The sequence below is a fragment of the Bubalus kerabau genome, chromosome 20 (assembly GCF_029407905.1).
Source record: "Bubalus kerabau isolate K-KA32 ecotype Philippines breed swamp buffalo chromosome 20, PCC_UOA_SB_1v2, whole genome shotgun sequence".
Taxonomy (NCBI): Eukaryota; Metazoa; Chordata; class Mammalia; order Artiodactyla; family Bovidae; genus Bubalus; species Bubalus kerabau.
Window position 1 is genome coordinate 40,694,408 of NC_073643.1, and position 17,272 is coordinate 40,711,679.

Genomic DNA, 17,272 nt, shown 5'->3' on the forward strand with positions numbered 1-17,272 from the left:
GCCATCTATTTGACATATGTTAGTGTATATATTTGCATGCTACTCTCCCCATTCATCCCACGCGCTCCTTCCTACCCCTCCACGCCTGCTGTGTCCATAAGTCTGTTCTCTATCTGCATCTCCATCCAGCATCACTTATTGAAGAGACTGTCTTTACTCCACTGTATATTCCTGCCTCCTTTGTCATAGATTAGTTGACCATAGGCCCCAGTGAACTCTTTTTAAAAAATCTTTTTATATTTGGTTTATTTGAAATATAAAACTTTATGTGTTTATATATCTGTGGTAAGTCACACTGAAAGATAGCTTTCTTAATATGGGTTGTAGTCAAGAACATTCTGGAAAGTTATTCCTGAGGGCATTGACTGATGCTTGTTGGGAACTCAAGAACAAACTTTTCTTCTTGTAGAAAGCCAGTTTCTGTACATGCCAAGAGGTAGCCCAAAGTTAAAATTTCAGCCATCAATGTCATCTATATGGAGCTATAGAAATGCTTTGGCTCTTCACCCACCTGCCCCCGCCATGAGGTATAAGAATTTTTCTTATATTATGAATATACAGGCTACTCATTCTAAGAGGTTATTGATTTGACTGTTTGTGGAGCTTGATTAAGTAACTCAGACCAGAGAAGACGCAGCAGCCTCAGATTTGTAGTCTCATTCTCAAGCAGTGGATTTAAAGCCTTGTTTGGCACTTCTTTTTTTTTTTTTTTAAAAAAAAGCATGATTCAGAGCAAGATGGCAAGGTCAAGTATTTAGTTACATGATATATCAATTTTATATTCTCATCATTTTTCTCCAAGTAAAGAAATTAGGAAACAGCAGAAAACAAACAAAACCACTTTTTTTCAGCTATTGTGTCCTCACAGGCCCTTTGAAATCTTGGCATTCTGCGTTTGGGGCCACAGGATGTTTACGTATGCTGTTCCATTTATCAAGAGGAGTTAACTGCCTTATCCACTGCTGCAGAACATAGGGGTTTTTTTTTTCTTTTCTTCCTTTAAATCTCAGTCTCTACTTCTCCAGAAAAACTTTCCATGACCTTAAGTCATATTCTCCCATTATGTGCTTAAAACACCTCGGGCCATTCCTTTGTAGAACTTATTGTTTTTGTTGTTCAGTCGCTCAGTTTTGTCCAACTCTTTGGGACCCCATGAACTGCAGCACACCAGGCTTCCCTGTCCATCATCTCTATCTCAAAGCAAACTTTGAGAGTTTGCTCAAAGTCATGTGCATTGAATCGGTGATGCCATCCAACCATTTCATCCTCTGTTGTCCCCTTCTTCTCCTGCCTTCAGTCTTTCCCAGCATCAGGGTCTTTTCCAATGAGTTGGCTCTTTGCATCAGGTGGCCAAAGTCTTAGAGCTTCAGCACCTGTCCTTAAATGAGTATTCAGGGTTGATTTCCTTTAGGATTGACTGGTTTGATTTCCTTGCAGTCCAAGGGACTCTCAACAGTCTTCTGCAGCACCACAGTTCTAAAGCATCGATTCTTTGGCGCTCAGCCTGCTTTATGGTCCAACTTTCACATCCATACATGACTACTGGAAAAACCATAGCTGTAACCATGCAGACCTTTGTTGGAAAGTGATGTTTCTGCTTTTTTAATACACTGTCTAGATTTGTCATAGCTTTTCTTCCAAAGAGCAAGTGAATTTTAATTTCATGGCTGCTGTCATGGTCTGCAGTAACTTTGGAGCACAAGAAAATAAAGTCTGTTACTGTTTCCAGTTTTTCCCCATTTATTTGCCATGAAGTGAGGGGACTGGATGCCATGATCTTCATTTTTGAATGTTGAGTTTTAACACAGCTTTTTCACTCTCCTCTTTCACGTTCATCAAGAGGCTCTTTAGTTCCTCATGGTTTTTTTGCCAGAAGGGTGGTAAAATCTGCATATCTGAGGTTATTGATATTTCTCCCAGTGATCTTGATTCCAGCTTGTGCTTCATCCAGTCTGGCATTTCCCATGATGTACTCTGCATATAAGTTAAATAAGCAGGGTGACAATATGCAGCCTTGATGTACTCTTTTCCCAATTTGAAGCCAGTCCGTTGTTCCATGTCCGGTTCTAATTGTTGCTTTTTGACTTGCATACAAGTTTTTTAGGACGCAGGTAAGGTGGTCTGGTATTCTCATCTCTTTCAGAATTTTCCACAGTTTGTTGTGATCCACATAGTCAAAGGCTTTGGCATAGTTAATAAAGCAGAAGTAGATGTTTTCCTGGAATTCCCTTGCTTTTTCTATGATCTAACACATGTTGGCAATTTGATCTCTGGTTTCTCTGCCTTTTCTCAGTCCAGCTTGTACATCAGGAAGTTCTTGGTTCACATTATTGTTGAAGCCTAGTTTGGAGGATTTTGAGCTTTACCTTGCTAGCATGCAAAATGAATGCAATTGCATGATAGTTTGAACATTCTTTGGCATTGCCCTTCTTTGGGACTGAAATGAAAACTGACTTTTTCCGATCCTGTGGCCACTACTGAATTTTCCAAATTTGTTGGTATACTGAATGCAGCACTTTCACAGTATCATCTTTTAGGATTGGAAATAGCTCAACTGGAATTCCATCACCTCCACTAGTTTTGTTCGTAGTAATGCTTCCTAAGCCCAGTTGACTTCACACTCCAGGATGTCTGACTCTAGGTGAGTGATCACACCATCGTGGTTATCCAGGTCATGAAGACCTTTTTTGTATAGTTCTGTATATTCTTGCCACCTCTTCTTAATATCTTCTGCTTCTGTTAGGTCCATACCATTTCTGTCCTTTATTGAGCCCATCTTTGCATGAAATGTTCCCTTGGTATCTAATTTTCTTGAAGAGATCTCTAGTCTTTCCCATTCTATTGTTTTCCTCTATTTCTTTGGACTGATCACTGAGGAAGGCTTTCTTATCTCTCCTTGCTATTCTTTAGAACTCTGTATTCAGATGGGTATATCTTTCCTTTTCTCCTTTGCCTTTTGCTCCTCTTCTTTTCTTAGCTATTTGGAAGGCCTCTTCAGACAACCATTTTCCCTTCTTGCATCTCTTTTTCTTGTGATGGTTTTGATCACCACCTCCCGTACAGTGTTATGAACCTCCATCCATAGTTCTTCAGGCACTCTATCAGATCTACTTCCTTGAATCTATTTGTCCCTTCCACTGTATAATCATGATGGATTTGATTTAGGTCATACCCGAATGGCCTAGTGATTTGAATTTCAGTCTGAATTTTCAGTCTGAATTTTGCAATAAGGAGTTCATGATCTGAGCCACAGTCAGCTGCTGTTGCAGTTTTACATTCTTTGTTGCAGTAGTATATCTAATACCTTTCGCTTCCTAGTCTGTAAATTCCATGAGAGTGGGGATTGTCCTTGCTCATCAGTGTAGTCTGAATACCTAATACCACTGAGCTCAACACAAGTTTGGGTGAATGATATGCTGGCTAATAGACTGAATGCTGTCACCATAAAGCAGTTATTAATTATGCAGGCTGAAAACATCTTTATAATTAAGCATCCTCATTTTTCTTTCAACTTCAAGTTTTTTCCTGGAATTTCAAAGAGATAGGGCAGGGTAATTTAATAGGTGCCATATTCAGCCTCTGTTTTTTTTTTTTTTTATGACATCTAAAAGAATATAATGCTTTAAGCAGGGCAACTTTTGTACATCATAAAAGGGGCTTATAGGCGTGATGGTTGTGCAAGGCTGCAAGAGAATGTAATGATTTCAAATACATTTTCAAAATGTATAGGGTCAGTCCTAATTATTGAGAGGTTTCTCTTGGTTCTCAAAGCTACAAATTAAACTGGAGAAATGATGAATGGTGTAGAATCATTGAATAAAGTCCACAGGACTTAGCCTGGTACACTAGCCTGTTGACTCCTTGCCCCAGGCAGCCTCCCTGGTCTCAGTTACTGCCACTACTTGCCTCAGTCTTACTGCTCCAGGAATATATACCTATGTATTCTTCTGTGCTTGGTTGCTCAGTCATGTCTGATTCTTTGTGACCCCACAGACTGTAGGCCACCAGGCTCCTCTGTCCATGGGGATTCTCCAGGCAAGAATACTGGAGTGGGTTGCCATGCCCTTCTCCAGAGGATCTTCCCAACCCAGGGATTGAACCCAGGTCTCCCACATTGCGTGAAGATTCTTTACCGTCTGAGCCACCAGGGAAGCCCATAAGTGTTCTTAAAATAATGTATATGTGGGCTTTCCTAGGGCTCAGTGGTAAAGAACCTGCCTGCCAGTGCAGGAGACGTAAGAGACTCGGGATCAGTCCCTGGGTCAGGAAGATTCCCTACAGAAGGAAATGGCAGCCCCCTCCATGGACAGAGAAGCCTGGGGGGCTACAGTCCATGGAGCTGCAAAAGAGTCAGACATGTCTTAGCAACTACACAACAACAACAGTTCTCTCTGTAAATTACCTGTGAAATATTACAGTGTTACATATAAAGATGAGCTCCCCTTGGACAATTTACTTGATTTTGTGTCCTCCAACATACAAAAAACACTATATTCTTGTGAGACGTGTAGTAATCTTGTGTGTATACATTTTTTTTAGTGTGCCTCTTAAATCCATTATTCAGTGTTTCATTTTAAAATGTTAAACAATATGGTATGTAGGATTTGAAATTCTGTTTTTATCATTTACTATTATATTACAAGCGTGTCTCACGTAATGTAGTGTCTTTACAAACATTACAAACAAATATTTTAACTTTTGATTCTTATCAGCAAGGCTTTTTTTATTTGCTTTTTTTTAATTGAGGGATACTAGCTTTACAGTGGAGAACTCGATGGCACCCCACTCTAGTACTCTTGCCTGGAGGGTCCCATGGACGGAGGAGCCTGCTAGGCTGCAGTCCATGGGGCCGCTAAGAGTCAGACACGACTGAGCGACTTCACTTTCACTTTTCACTTTCATGCATTGGAGAAGGAAATGGCAACCCACTCCAGTGTTCTTGCCTGGAGAATCCCAGGGACAGGGGAGCCTGGTGGGCTGCAGTTCATGGGGTCACTAAGAATTGGACACGACTGAGCGACTTCACTTTCACTTTTCACTTTCATGCATTGGAGAAGGAAATGGCAACCCACTCCAGTGTTCTTGCCTGGAGAATCCCAGGGACGGGGGAGCGTGGTGGGCTGCAGTCCATGGGGTCACTAAGAATTGGACACGACTGAGTGACTTCACTTTCACTTTTCACTTTTATACACTGGAGAAGGAAATGGCAACCCATTCCAGTGTTCTTGCCTGGAGAATCCCAGGGACGGGTAAGCCTGGTGGGCTTCCGTGTATGGGGTCACACAGAGTCGGACACGATTGACGCGACTTAGCAGCAGCAGCAGCAGCAGCTTTACAGTATTATGCTGGTTTCTACCAAACATCAGCATGAATCAGCCGTAGGTTTAACTGTCCCCTTGCACTTGAACATCCCTCCCACGTCCCTCCCCATCCCACCCCTCTAGGTTGTTACTGAGCTCCGGTTTGAATTCTCTGAGCCACACAGCAAATTCCCATTGGCTATCTATTTTACATATGGTAACGTGTGTTTCCATGTTACTCTCTCTACATCCCACCCTCTCCTTCCTCCCCCACAGCTGTGTCCATAAGCCTGTTCTCTATGTCTGTGTCTCCGTTGCTGCTCTGCAAATATGTTCATCAGTTGTATGTACACATTTTTAATAGAAATGATATAGTGAATAATGGCTGCATATTCCCTTTTCCACTTAGAAGTGTGTCTCAGCGTGGTATCCATGTTGTCACATGTAGATCAAGCTTGTGCCTTTTAACGACTGTATAATATCCCATTATCTGAGTAGATAGCATGCTTGTCTCCATTTCCCTACCGAGGATGTCCAACTTGTTCCTAACCTTTTAAATACTACAAACCAAGGTCCAGGCAGCATTCCTGTATATGCCTCATTGTCCAGCTATGTGAACGTTTCTCTAGACTATAAATGGAAATATCGGATGAGAGGCTGTGTGAATTCGGGGATTTTATAGATACTGCAAGGCTGCCTTGCAAATTGGCCGTACTGCCCCTCTTTCCATTCATACCAGCAGCGTCCGAGAGGATGTTTTTTACCACTTGCTGATACCATACTGTGTTACTTGCTCCCATCTGATGAGTGAGAAATGGTATCTTGGTGTAGCTCATGTGTCCAGGTTATTCTCAAGACTCGGAATCATTTGCTACCTCGGGTGGCAGTTGTGTTTTTCTCTCTACACCTCTTTTGCCTCTGGCTCTCCAGACTGGCTGCTGCTTGTTTGCAACCTGGTTCTCTGCTGTAGCTTCTCTGCTGCTGCTAAGTCGCTTCAGTCGTGTCCAACTCTGTGCGACCCCATAGACAGCAGCCCACCAGGCTCCCCCATCCCTGGGATTCTCCAGGCAAGAACACTGGAGTGGGTTGCCATTTCCTTCTCCAGTGCATGAAAGTGAAAAGTGAAAGGGAAGTCGCTCAGTCGTGTCCGACTCCTAGCGACCGCATGGACTGCAGCCCACCAGGCTCCTCCGTCCATGGGATTTTCCAGGCAAGAGTACTGGAGTGGGGTGCCATTGCTGATTTTTTCCTCCAGGGTTATACTCTGCTCAAATATAACTTGAAGTAGAAGGAAGGTATTAACTTCTTTATCTTTAAATTTATTTAAAATAATATTCCTCAAGTGCCTGCTAGGTGCCAGGCACTACAACAGAGTGGTGACAATACAAGAGCCTCTGCCAGCCTGAGTTTGCGTTTCAGTGGGAGAAAGAGACAACATATTAAGGGTCTGTGGCACAATGTCATGTCCTGTGACGATGAGGTGAACAAAGTGATGAAGGTTGTAAAGGCAGGGAGAAGGTGGCCGTGAAGGCCTTTACTAAGAGGGGAGGTCTGAGCAAAGACCTGAATGCAGCGAGGGAAAGAAGAGCCGTCCCAGGAGATGCATCAGCAAGTGTAGACGCGCTGAGGTGAAAGTGAGGGTTCGGAGGGATGATGCTGTGGCTGGAGCCCAGAGACCAAGGGGCAGACTGCAGGAAATGATGTCACAGAGGAAGGCGGGATCCAAATCATGAAGGACATTGAGGTCCACGATAAAGGTGCTTGTATTTCCAGGGTATGAGGTTTGCGGCTGGGACAGTGTTATTTAGGAGACTCTGGTGGTGGGAAGAGGGACAAGTGTGGCAGCATGGAGAACAGTCAAGTGTGTATTGCAGCAAGTATTGCAGACACCCAGGCAAGCGTGTCTGGGATCATGGCATTGGAGGTCGTGAGGAAGAGTGACATACAGGATGTATTTTGTAGGTGGGAGCTGGCATGAGTGGCTGATGGATGATGGTGGATGATACATGTGTATGTATGGTTTGAGGGGGAAAAAGAAGAGATGAGGGTAACTCCAAGAGGGATGTGAGCTACTCGAGGATGCTGATGACACTTAGAATGTAGAGAAGACTTGCAAGGGGAGCAGGCTTGAAGGGACAAATCTAGAGCTCTAGGAAATGTCACATTTGACATGCCTACTATTAGGCTGGTACAAATGTAATTGCAGTTTTGGAGCATGAGTTTTAAATCATTATAACTAGGCTCAAACACATCTTCATTAATCAAAATAGGAACCATTACAGTCAACACATATTTGCCAACAAGAAATAACTTTATTACTGTAGTGTAAAAATCTGTGCTTGGGGATTTGATGAACTCTTGGAAAGCATTTTTTGCACCCTGTTGGTTGTAGAAGTGTTTTTCCCTGCAAAAAATTGTCCAGATGCTTAAAGAAGTGGTAGTCAGTTGGCGAGAGGTCACGTGAATATGGCAGATGAGGCAAAACTTTGTAGCCCAATTCGTTCAACTTTTGAAGTGTTGGTGGTGTGGTGATATGTGATCAGGCATTGTCATGGGAAAAAATTGGGCCTTTTCTGTTGCCCAGTGTCGGGCACAGGTGTTGCCGTTTTCAATGTATCTCATCGATTTGCTGAGCGTACTTTTCAGATGTAATGGTTTTGCCAGGATTCGGAAAGCTGTAGTGGATCAGACAGGCAGGAAACCACCAAATAGTGACCATGAGTTTTTTGGTGCAAGTTTGACTTTGGGAACTGCTTTGGAGCTTCTTCTTAGTCCAACCACTGAGCTGGTCATTGCTGGTTGTTGTATAAAATCCACTTTTCATCACATGACACAATTTGGTAGATAAATGGTTCCTTGTTGTTGCATAGAATAAGAGAAGATGACACTTCAAAGCAATGATATTTTTTGATTTTCAGTCAGCTCATGAGGCACCCACTTATGGAGCTTTTCCACCTTTCCAATTTGCTTCAAATGCTGAATGACCGTAGAATGGTTGGTGTTGAATTCTTTGGCAACTTTCATGTAGTTGTAAGAGGATCAGCTTCGATGGTGGCTCTCAGGTGGTTATTGTCAACTTCCACTACGCTCCTCATCTTCAAGGGTCTCATCTCCTTTGCAAAACTTCTTCAACCACCACTGCACTGTATGTTCATTAGCAGTTCCTGGGCCAAATGCATTGTCTCCACTGCTTTGCAACCCACTTTGAACTCAAGAAAATTGCTAGAATTTGCTTTTTGTCTAACATCATTTCCATAGTCTAAAATAAATATAAAATAGACAACAAGTAATAAGTCAGCAGCCAAAAAAAACCCATAAAGCAAGAAATGTGCATTAAATAATGTGTAACATAACCACATTTATTTAAGAATGTATTCCAATATCAAAAGCAAATTTCAACAGTGCAAAAGCTGCAATTACTTTTGCCACAACTTAATAGCTGTAGGTGTTGAATTGGTATTAAACTAAAAAAAAAAAAAATCCAAACTGGGAGTATATATTTGAAAGTAGTCCCCTTAATGGGCTTTCCTGTGGCTCAGATGGTAAAGAATCTGCCTGTAATGTAGGAGACCTGGTTTGATTCCTGGATTGGGAAGATGCTCTGGAGAAGGAAATGGCTACCCACTCCTATTTTCTTGCCTGGAGAATTCCATGAACAGAGGAGCCTGGTGGGCTACAGTCCGTGGTATCGCAAAGAGTCGGACACGACTAAGTGACGAACACGACTAAGTGACGAACACTAGCACTAGCCGTAAGGGAGCATGCTTAATACAACAGACTGGATGTTATCACTGGAGGAATAGAAAGAAGAAGAGGGTCAGAGAAAGAGCTGAGGGCTACTCCAGTATCTGGAGGCAGAGACTCGGAAGGAGAAGACAGTAGACAGGATTGCCAGGGCTCTGGAAACCAGGAGAAGGAGTTCAGGAATGAGAGAGGGAATGTATTGTATGCTGTTAAAAGATTGAGGAAGATGCATGCTTAGGACACACGTTGGACTTGGTGAGACAGAGGACAATGGTGACTTTACTTGAGAAGTCTCAGTGGAGAGAGAGCTGGGGAAGAAATCACATGATGAAGTGGAGATTCCCCACATTTACAAAGGTTGGGTACAGTGAGAGAGCTGTGGCCTTTGCTTCTCTGCTCTCTGAAGGCTGGAAGTGCCTTGGCCAATTTCTGCTCTTCTACTCAGAGCTGCTTAGAATGTAGCCCTGGTTTCTTCTCTCTCCCAGCTTCCATAGCTCCACGCCTATCACCCCCACCACCCCTGCCATTCCTCAGACTGCATTGGAAGTCCCACCATGGTCTTCTTATCACTCTCCACTTTATCTGTCTCTCTCCAGGTGACTCCCCTAAAGACAAGAGGCTCTGGGGCAGCCATGTTGTTGATCTTCCTCTGTAATCTTAGGCCATTCTGGGTCTCAGTAATAATTATTTTTTGAATTGAATTTCACTCCGAATTCCATTTTGAAAGGGGGGATGAGATAAAGGAGGCTTTGTTCTAGTTAGAGAAGAGTCTGAATTGGATGAGCATTGTAGGGGAGTGGATGAAGAAAATATGTTCCATTAGATGAGCAGGCAGTTACAGAGTTGATACAAAAACAGCACCATACCTCCTGACATTGGTATTGCCATACCAGCGGAGTAAGACACTTCAAGAACCTGGTGTATCTGCTTTTTTTTTTAAAAAAGATAATTTCAAATAAAGGCTTCAGTCGTGTCCAACTCTGTGTGACCCCATAGATGGCAGCCCACCAGGGTCCCCCATCCCTGGGATTCTCCAGGCAAGAACACTGGAGTGGGTTGCCATTTCCTTCTCCAATGCATGAAAGTGAAAAGTGAAAGTGAAGTCGCTCAGTCGTGTCCAACTCTTAGCGACCCCATGGACTGCAGCCCACCATGCTCTTCCGTCCGTGGGATTTTCCAGGCGAGAGTACTGGAGTGGGGTGCCATTGCCTTCTCCAAGCCTTTCACTAGTGAGTGACAATGATGTTAATTCCCTTTTGGACTCAGACTATTTATTAGTTTATGAAGTTGAAATATGTGCTTTGTGAAAACAGTGTTTCCTTTCCACTTAATTTTAACTGGTAATTGCTTCTCGATGGTTCCTCTGGAGAACCTGGAGGTGTGGGAATGGGAATGGGAAAGAACACTAACAGAGCTGAGTACCCAGGTATAATGAGAGAACCCCTGATGTGACTTAGACTGTCACTTAATGTGGCATTAAGTGACAGTCCTTCCATTTCACCATCTGCAAGTTGAGGATTAATAGTAATTGTCAGTAATGTACTTTTCCTATAAAAGATGCTGTTATCACCAAGTATTAATATTGCTTCCAATGATTACTAAGTTGTTCTGAGGAAAAACAGAGCTTTGATTTCAGTAGTCAATTTCTTTTTACCTTGTACCATAGGAAAACCAATGCAAAATTATTTTATCTGGGTTGAGGCTTCACGCCACTTGATCTTTAATAATAATAATCTCATCAAATGTACCTTAATTAAAAGTCTGGTCAAAATGCTAGTCCTCGATTTAATATTGATGCAACATATTTACTGAACATCTGTATCTCTTAGACACTGTATTTGGACTCAAGATTCTAAAAATGAATGTGTCTAAATAAAATTGTGAGGATAAAACAATATTCTCCTCTGCTGTTAAAAATGGAGAAAGCAATGGCACCCCACTCCAGTACTCCTGCCTGGAAAATCCCATGGACAGAGGAGCCTGGTGGGCTGCAGTCCATGGGGTCGCTATGAGTCGGATACAACTGAGCGACTTCACTTTCACTTTTCACTTTCATGCATTGGAGAAGGAAATGGCAACCCACTCCAGTATTCTTGCCTGGAGAATCCCAGGGACGGGGGAGCCTGGTGGGCTGCCGTCTATGGGGTCACACAGAGTTGGACACGACTGAAGTGACTTAGCAGCAGAAGCTGTTAAAAAACTTTCACTTACCTTGTGAAGTGTTAGAAGTATGAAATGTCCATTAACTATTTAAAAGTAAGTAAATAAAGTCTCTCAGTCATGTCCAACTCTTTGAGACCCCATGGACTGTAACCTAGCAGGCTTCTCCATCCATGGGATTTTCCAGGCAAGAGTACTGGAGTGGATTGCCATTTCCTTCTCCAGGAGATCTTCCCAACCCAGGGATTGAACCCAGGTCTCCCATATTGTAGGCAGACGCTTTACCATCTAAGCCACCAGGGAAGTCCTATTAACTATTTAAGTTTCCCCCCAAATTCAGTAATTATTGTCTTTGTTCTTAAATATTAGAGTGGATTTTAGGAAACGTTTATAAAGCTCCTGATTCAGGGAATTGCTGTGGCTCTGAGAAATTGTCTAGTTTAATACTCTTCAGTAAAATATATTGTAAGACCCATATGGAACTTTGAATTTTCTAGCAGTTACTTTAGAAAAAAATTAAAAGAAATAAGTGAAATTAATTTTAGTACTACATTTAACCCATTGTATTGAAAGTATCTCAATATGTCATCAATACAAAAATTAACAAGATACAAACATTGCTTTGCTCATACTGTCTTTGAAACCCAGTGTATATTTTACACTGATAGAACATCTGCACTTGGGTATGAAATTTTCATGGGAAATACTTGATTTCTATTTAGATTTCATAAAACAGTTAAAAGTTATTACAGACATATTTAAAGTTTTTTTTCTACAAATTTAACCTTAAATAAAAATTTAGCTTCTCAGGGGCATTAGCTCCATTTTAAATGCTCATAGCCACGTGTGGTTAGCGGCTGTCACGTAGGACTGCACAGACACGGGACATTTCAACCATCGCAGAAAGCTCTGCTGCACCACACAGCTCTAATTCCAACCACCGAGGAAACGGAGTGGCAGTTAGTGGCAGACTTGGGACTAGAATGTTGTTTATAAGGAGTTTCACAGACACAAAACCACTGCTGGGAGCTGCTCTACTCTGTCTCTGTGAGTTTGGTTACTTCAGGTATCTTACGCAAGTGGCATCATAGGATATGTGTCCTTTTCTGTCTGGCTTGTTTCAGTTAACATCTTCAGGGTTCCTCCACTTGGTAGAATGTGTCAGAATTTCCTTCCCAAATAATATTCTATTTTATGGATAAGCCACATTTCAAAGTTAAGATATAACTGACCTGTAACCTTGTATACATTTAAGAGGTACATGTTGAATTGATACATTTATTTATTGTCTTGTGAGTGCCTCTGTAGCTTTAGCTAACAACTTTAGTTCCTGTCACATAACTATTGCTTCTTTTTGTGTGTGATGAGAACATTTGAGATCTAGACTCTCACTAGTTTTGGAGTATTGAGTACTATATTACAGACTGTAATCAATATGCTCTGCATTAGATCTCCAGAACTCATTCATCTTCCACATCTTTCTAATTCCCCCAAGCCCCAGCCACCATATTCTGCTGTCTGTTTCTATGACTTTGGCTTTTTGAAGATCCTGAATAGGAATGATATCATACAATATTTGTCTTTGTCTATCTGACTTATCTCCCTTGGAATAGCATCCTCAAGGTCCATTCATGTTGTCAAAAATGACAGGATTTCCTTCCTTCCTTATGACCAAATAATATTCCAGTGTATACCACATTTTCTTTTTTTTAATTTTTATTGTATATTGGAATATAGTTGGTTAACAGTGTTCTGTTAGTTTCAGATGTACAGCAAAATGAATCAGTTATACATATACATGTATTTATTCTTTTTCAGATTCTTTTCCGATTTAGGTTGTTACAAAGTATTGCATAGAGTTATTTGTGCTACACAGTAGGTCCCTGTTGATAACTATTTTTTTTTTATTGGTATATAGTTGATTTACAGTGTTTCACCAGTTTCAGGTATACAGAAAAGTGAATCAGTTATACATATTCATGTTTCTTTTACCATGTTTTCTTTATCCGTTCATCTCTTGATGGGCACTTGGCTTGTTTCCTATCTTGAGTATTGTGAATAATGCTGCAGTGAATAATGTAGATGTCTTTTTGATATTCTATTTTCACTTCCTTTGGCTATGTACCCCAGGTGGGATTTCTGGATCCTATTGTGATTGTAATTTGCGGAACCCCCAAACTATTTTTCATAGGGGCTGAACCAACTTACATTCCTGCCAGTGGTCTACAAGGGTTCCTTTTTCTCCATACTCTCCCTAACATTTGTTTTGTGTGTGTGTGTGTGTTTGTTTTTTCTTGATACTAGCCCTTCTAACAGATACCTCATTTTTTGTTTAGATTCTCTGATGACTAGTGATGTTGAGTACTTTTTCATGTACTTCTTGTCCATTTAGATACATTCTTTGGGAAAATGTCTTAAGTTCCTCTTTTTTTTTTTAACAGCATTGCTTATTATTGGTGGTGGTGTTATTGAGTTGTGTGATTTCTTTATATATTTTGGATATTAACCGCTTATTCATTATATGGTCTGAAAATATTTTCTCCTGTAGTTTGCCTCATCATCTTGCTCATTATTTGTTTTTCTGTGAAGTTTTTTTAGTTTGATGTAGTCATGCTTGTTTGTTTTGCTTTTACTGCTTCTGCTTTTGGTGTTGTATCTAAAAAATCATTGCCAAGACCAATGTCAAGGAGTTTTGTTTTATCAGGTCTTATGTTTAGGTCTTTAACCCATTTTGAGTTAATTTTTGTGAGTGGTGTTAAAGTCCAATTTCATTTTTTGTCATGTGGTTATGTAGTTTTCTTACCATATGTTGAAAAGACTAACCTTTCCCATGAGTGTCTGTGGCTCCTCTATGAAATATTAGTTGACTGTTTATGTGAGGGTTTACTTCTGAACTCTTGATTCTGTTTCTTTGGTCCATGTATCTGTTATTATTTTCATTTTTTTACTATACTGTCTTAATTACTATAGAACTCCAAAATTCAGTACTTGAATGTAATATCAAAAATGACACAATAATCTCTGTTCGTTTCCAAGGCAAACCATTCAATATCAAGTAATCCAAGCCTATGCCCCGACCAGTAATGCTGAAGAAGCTGAAGTTGAATGGTTCTATGAAGACCTACAAGACCTTCTAGAACTAACACCCAAAAAAGATGTCCTTTCCATTATAGGGGACTCGAACACAAAAGTAGGAAGTCAGGAAATACCTGGAGTAACAGGCAAATTTGGCCTTGGAGTACAGAATGAAGCAGGGAAAAGGCTAATAGAGTTTTGCCAAGAGAATGCACTGGTCATAGCAAACAGCCTCTTCCAACAACACAAGAGAAGAGTCTACACATGGACATCACCAGATGGTCAATATCAGATGGTCAAATCAGATTGATTATATTCTTTGCAGCCAAAGATGGAGAAGCTCTATACAGTCAACAAAAACAAGACCAGGAGCTGACTGTGGCTCAGATCATGAACTCCTTATTGCCAAATTCAGATTAGGTCTGATAGACAGAGTGCCTGAAGAGCTATGGACGGAGATTCGTGATGACATTGTACAGGAGGCAGGGATCAAGACCATCCCCAAGAAAAAGAAATGCAAAAGGCAAAATGGTTGTCTGAGGAGGCCTTACAAATAGCTGTGAAAGGAAGAGAAGTGAAAAGCAAAAGAGAAAAGGAAAGATATACCCATTTGAATGCAGAGTTCCAGAGAATAGCAAGGAGAGATAAGAAAGCCTTCCTCAATGATCAGTGCAAATAGAGGAAAACAACAGAATGGGAAAGACTAGAGATCTCTTCAAGAAAATTAGAGATACCAAGGGTACATTTCATGCAAAGATGGGCTCAATAAAGGACAGAAATGGTATGGACCTAACAGAAGCAGAAGATATTAAGAAGACGTGGCAAGAAGACACAGAAGAACTATCCAAAAAAGATCTTCATGACCCAGGTAATCACAATAGTCTGATCACTGACCTAAAGCCAGACATCCTGGAATGCGAAGTCAAGTGGGTTAGTGGAGGTGATGGAATTCCAGTTAAGCTATTTCAAATCCTAAAAGATGATGCTGTGAAAGTGCTACACTCAATATGCCAGCAAATTTGGAAAACTCAGCAGTGGCCACAGGACTGGAAAATGTCAGTTTACATTTCAGTCCCAAAGAAAGGCAATGTCAAAGAATGCTCAAAATACTGCACAATTGTACTCATCTCACACGCTAGCAAAGTAATGCTCAAAATTCTCCAAGCCAGGCTTCAACAATACGTGAACCATGAGCTTCCAGATGTTCAAGCTGGATTTAGAAAAGGCAGAGGAACCAAAGATCAAATTGCCAACATCCACTGGATCATTGAAAAAGCAAGAGAGTTCCAGAAAAACATCTACTTCTGTTTTATTGACTATGCCAAAGCCTTTGACTGTGTGGATCACAATAAGCTGCGGAAAATTCTGGAAGAGATGGGCATACCAAGCCACCTGACCTGCCTACTTAGAATTCTGTATGCAGGTCAAGAAGCAACAGTTAGACTGGACATGGAACAACAGACTGGTTCCAAATCGGGAAAGGAGTTCATCAAGGCTGTATATTGTTACCCTGCTTATTTAACTTATATGCAGAGTGCATCATGAGAAATGCTGGGCTGGATGAAGCACAAGCTGGAATCAAGATTTCTGGGAGAAATATCAGTAACTTCACATATGCAGATGATACCATCCTTATGGCAGAAAGAGAAGAACTTAAGAGCCTTTTGATGAAAGTAAAAGAGGAGACTGAAAAAGTTGGCTTAAAACTCAGCATTCAGAAAACTAAGATCATGGCATCTGGTCCCATTACTTCATGGCAAATAGATGGGGAAACAATGAAAACAGTGAGAGACTTTATATTTTGGGGCTCCAAAATCACTGCAGATGGTGACTGCAGCCATGAAATTAAAAGATGTTTGCTCCTTGGGAAAAAAGTTATGACCAACCTGGACAGGATATTAAAAAGCAGAGACATTACTTTGCCAGCAAAGGTCCATCTAGTCAAGGCTATGGTTTTTCCAGTAGTCATGTATGGATGTGAGAGTTGGACTATAAAGAAAGCTGAGTGCCAAAGAATTGATGCTTTTGATCTGGTGTTGGAGAAGACTCTTGGAGAGTCCCTTGGTCAGCAAGGAGATCCAACCAGTCCATTCTAAAGGAAATCAGTCCTGGGTGTTCATTGGAAGGACTGATACTGAAGCTGAAACTCCAGTACTTTGGCCACTGATATGAAGAACTGACTCATTTGAAAAGCCCCTGATGCTGGGAAAGATTGAAGGCGGGAGGAGAAGGGGATAACGGAGGATGAGATGGTTGGATGGCATCACCGACTGAATAGACATGAGTTTGAGTAAACTCCGGGAGTTGGTGATGGATAGGGAGGCCTGGCATGCTGCAGTCAATGGGGTCACAAAGAGTTGGACCCGACTGAGCAATTGAACTGAACTGAACTGTGGATCCATAAAAACTTTAGGGTTGTTTTCTCTATTTCTGTGAAAAATGCCATTTGAATTTTTATAGGGATTGCATCAAATTTATAGATGCCTTTGGGTAGTATGGACATTGTAAATAATTTTTCTGATGCATGAACATAGAATAGCTCTCCATTTATTTGTGTTTTCTTAAGTTTCTTTCACCAAAATCTTATAGTTTTCATTGTTCAATCTTTTACTTCCTTGGTTAAATTTATTTCTGAGTATTTTATTATTTTTGATGCTGTTGCAAATTGGATAATTTTATTTAATTTTTCAGATATGCTGTTCATGTATAGAAATGCAATTAATTTGTGTGTTTATTTTTATATCCTGCATTTACTGATTACTGAATTCATAAATTAGTTCTAACACTTTTTTGGTTGAGTCTTTAGAAATTGTGTTTGTATGTATATATATACACACACACACACATATATATAGAGACCATATCATGTACAAATAAGGACAGTTTTACCTATTCCTTTCTGATTTGGATGCCTTTTTTCTTTTGTCTTGCAGCATTGCTCTAGCTAGGAATTTCAGTACTATGTTTAGATAGAGTAGCGAGAGTGGACATTC

General features: G+C 40.8%; 1 protein-coding gene across 8 annotated transcripts in view; it reads left to right on the top strand.

Moving 5' to 3' along the window:
- The window catches only part of FEZF2 (FEZ family zinc finger 2), a 141,754-nt gene that overhangs the window by 27,403 nt on the left and 97,079 nt on the right, over nt 1-17,272 (top strand). Inside the window, exon 2 of one of the 8 annotated variants that reach the window (XR_008706015.1) lies at nt 14,241-17,068. The exons of the other annotated variants lie outside the window; for them this stretch is intronic. The gene's annotated coding sequence lies outside the window, so the exon portion shown is untranslated. Of the gene's footprint in view, nt 1-14,240; nt 17,069-17,272 lie in introns of those variants that run through there. 8 annotated transcript variants of the gene reach the window in all.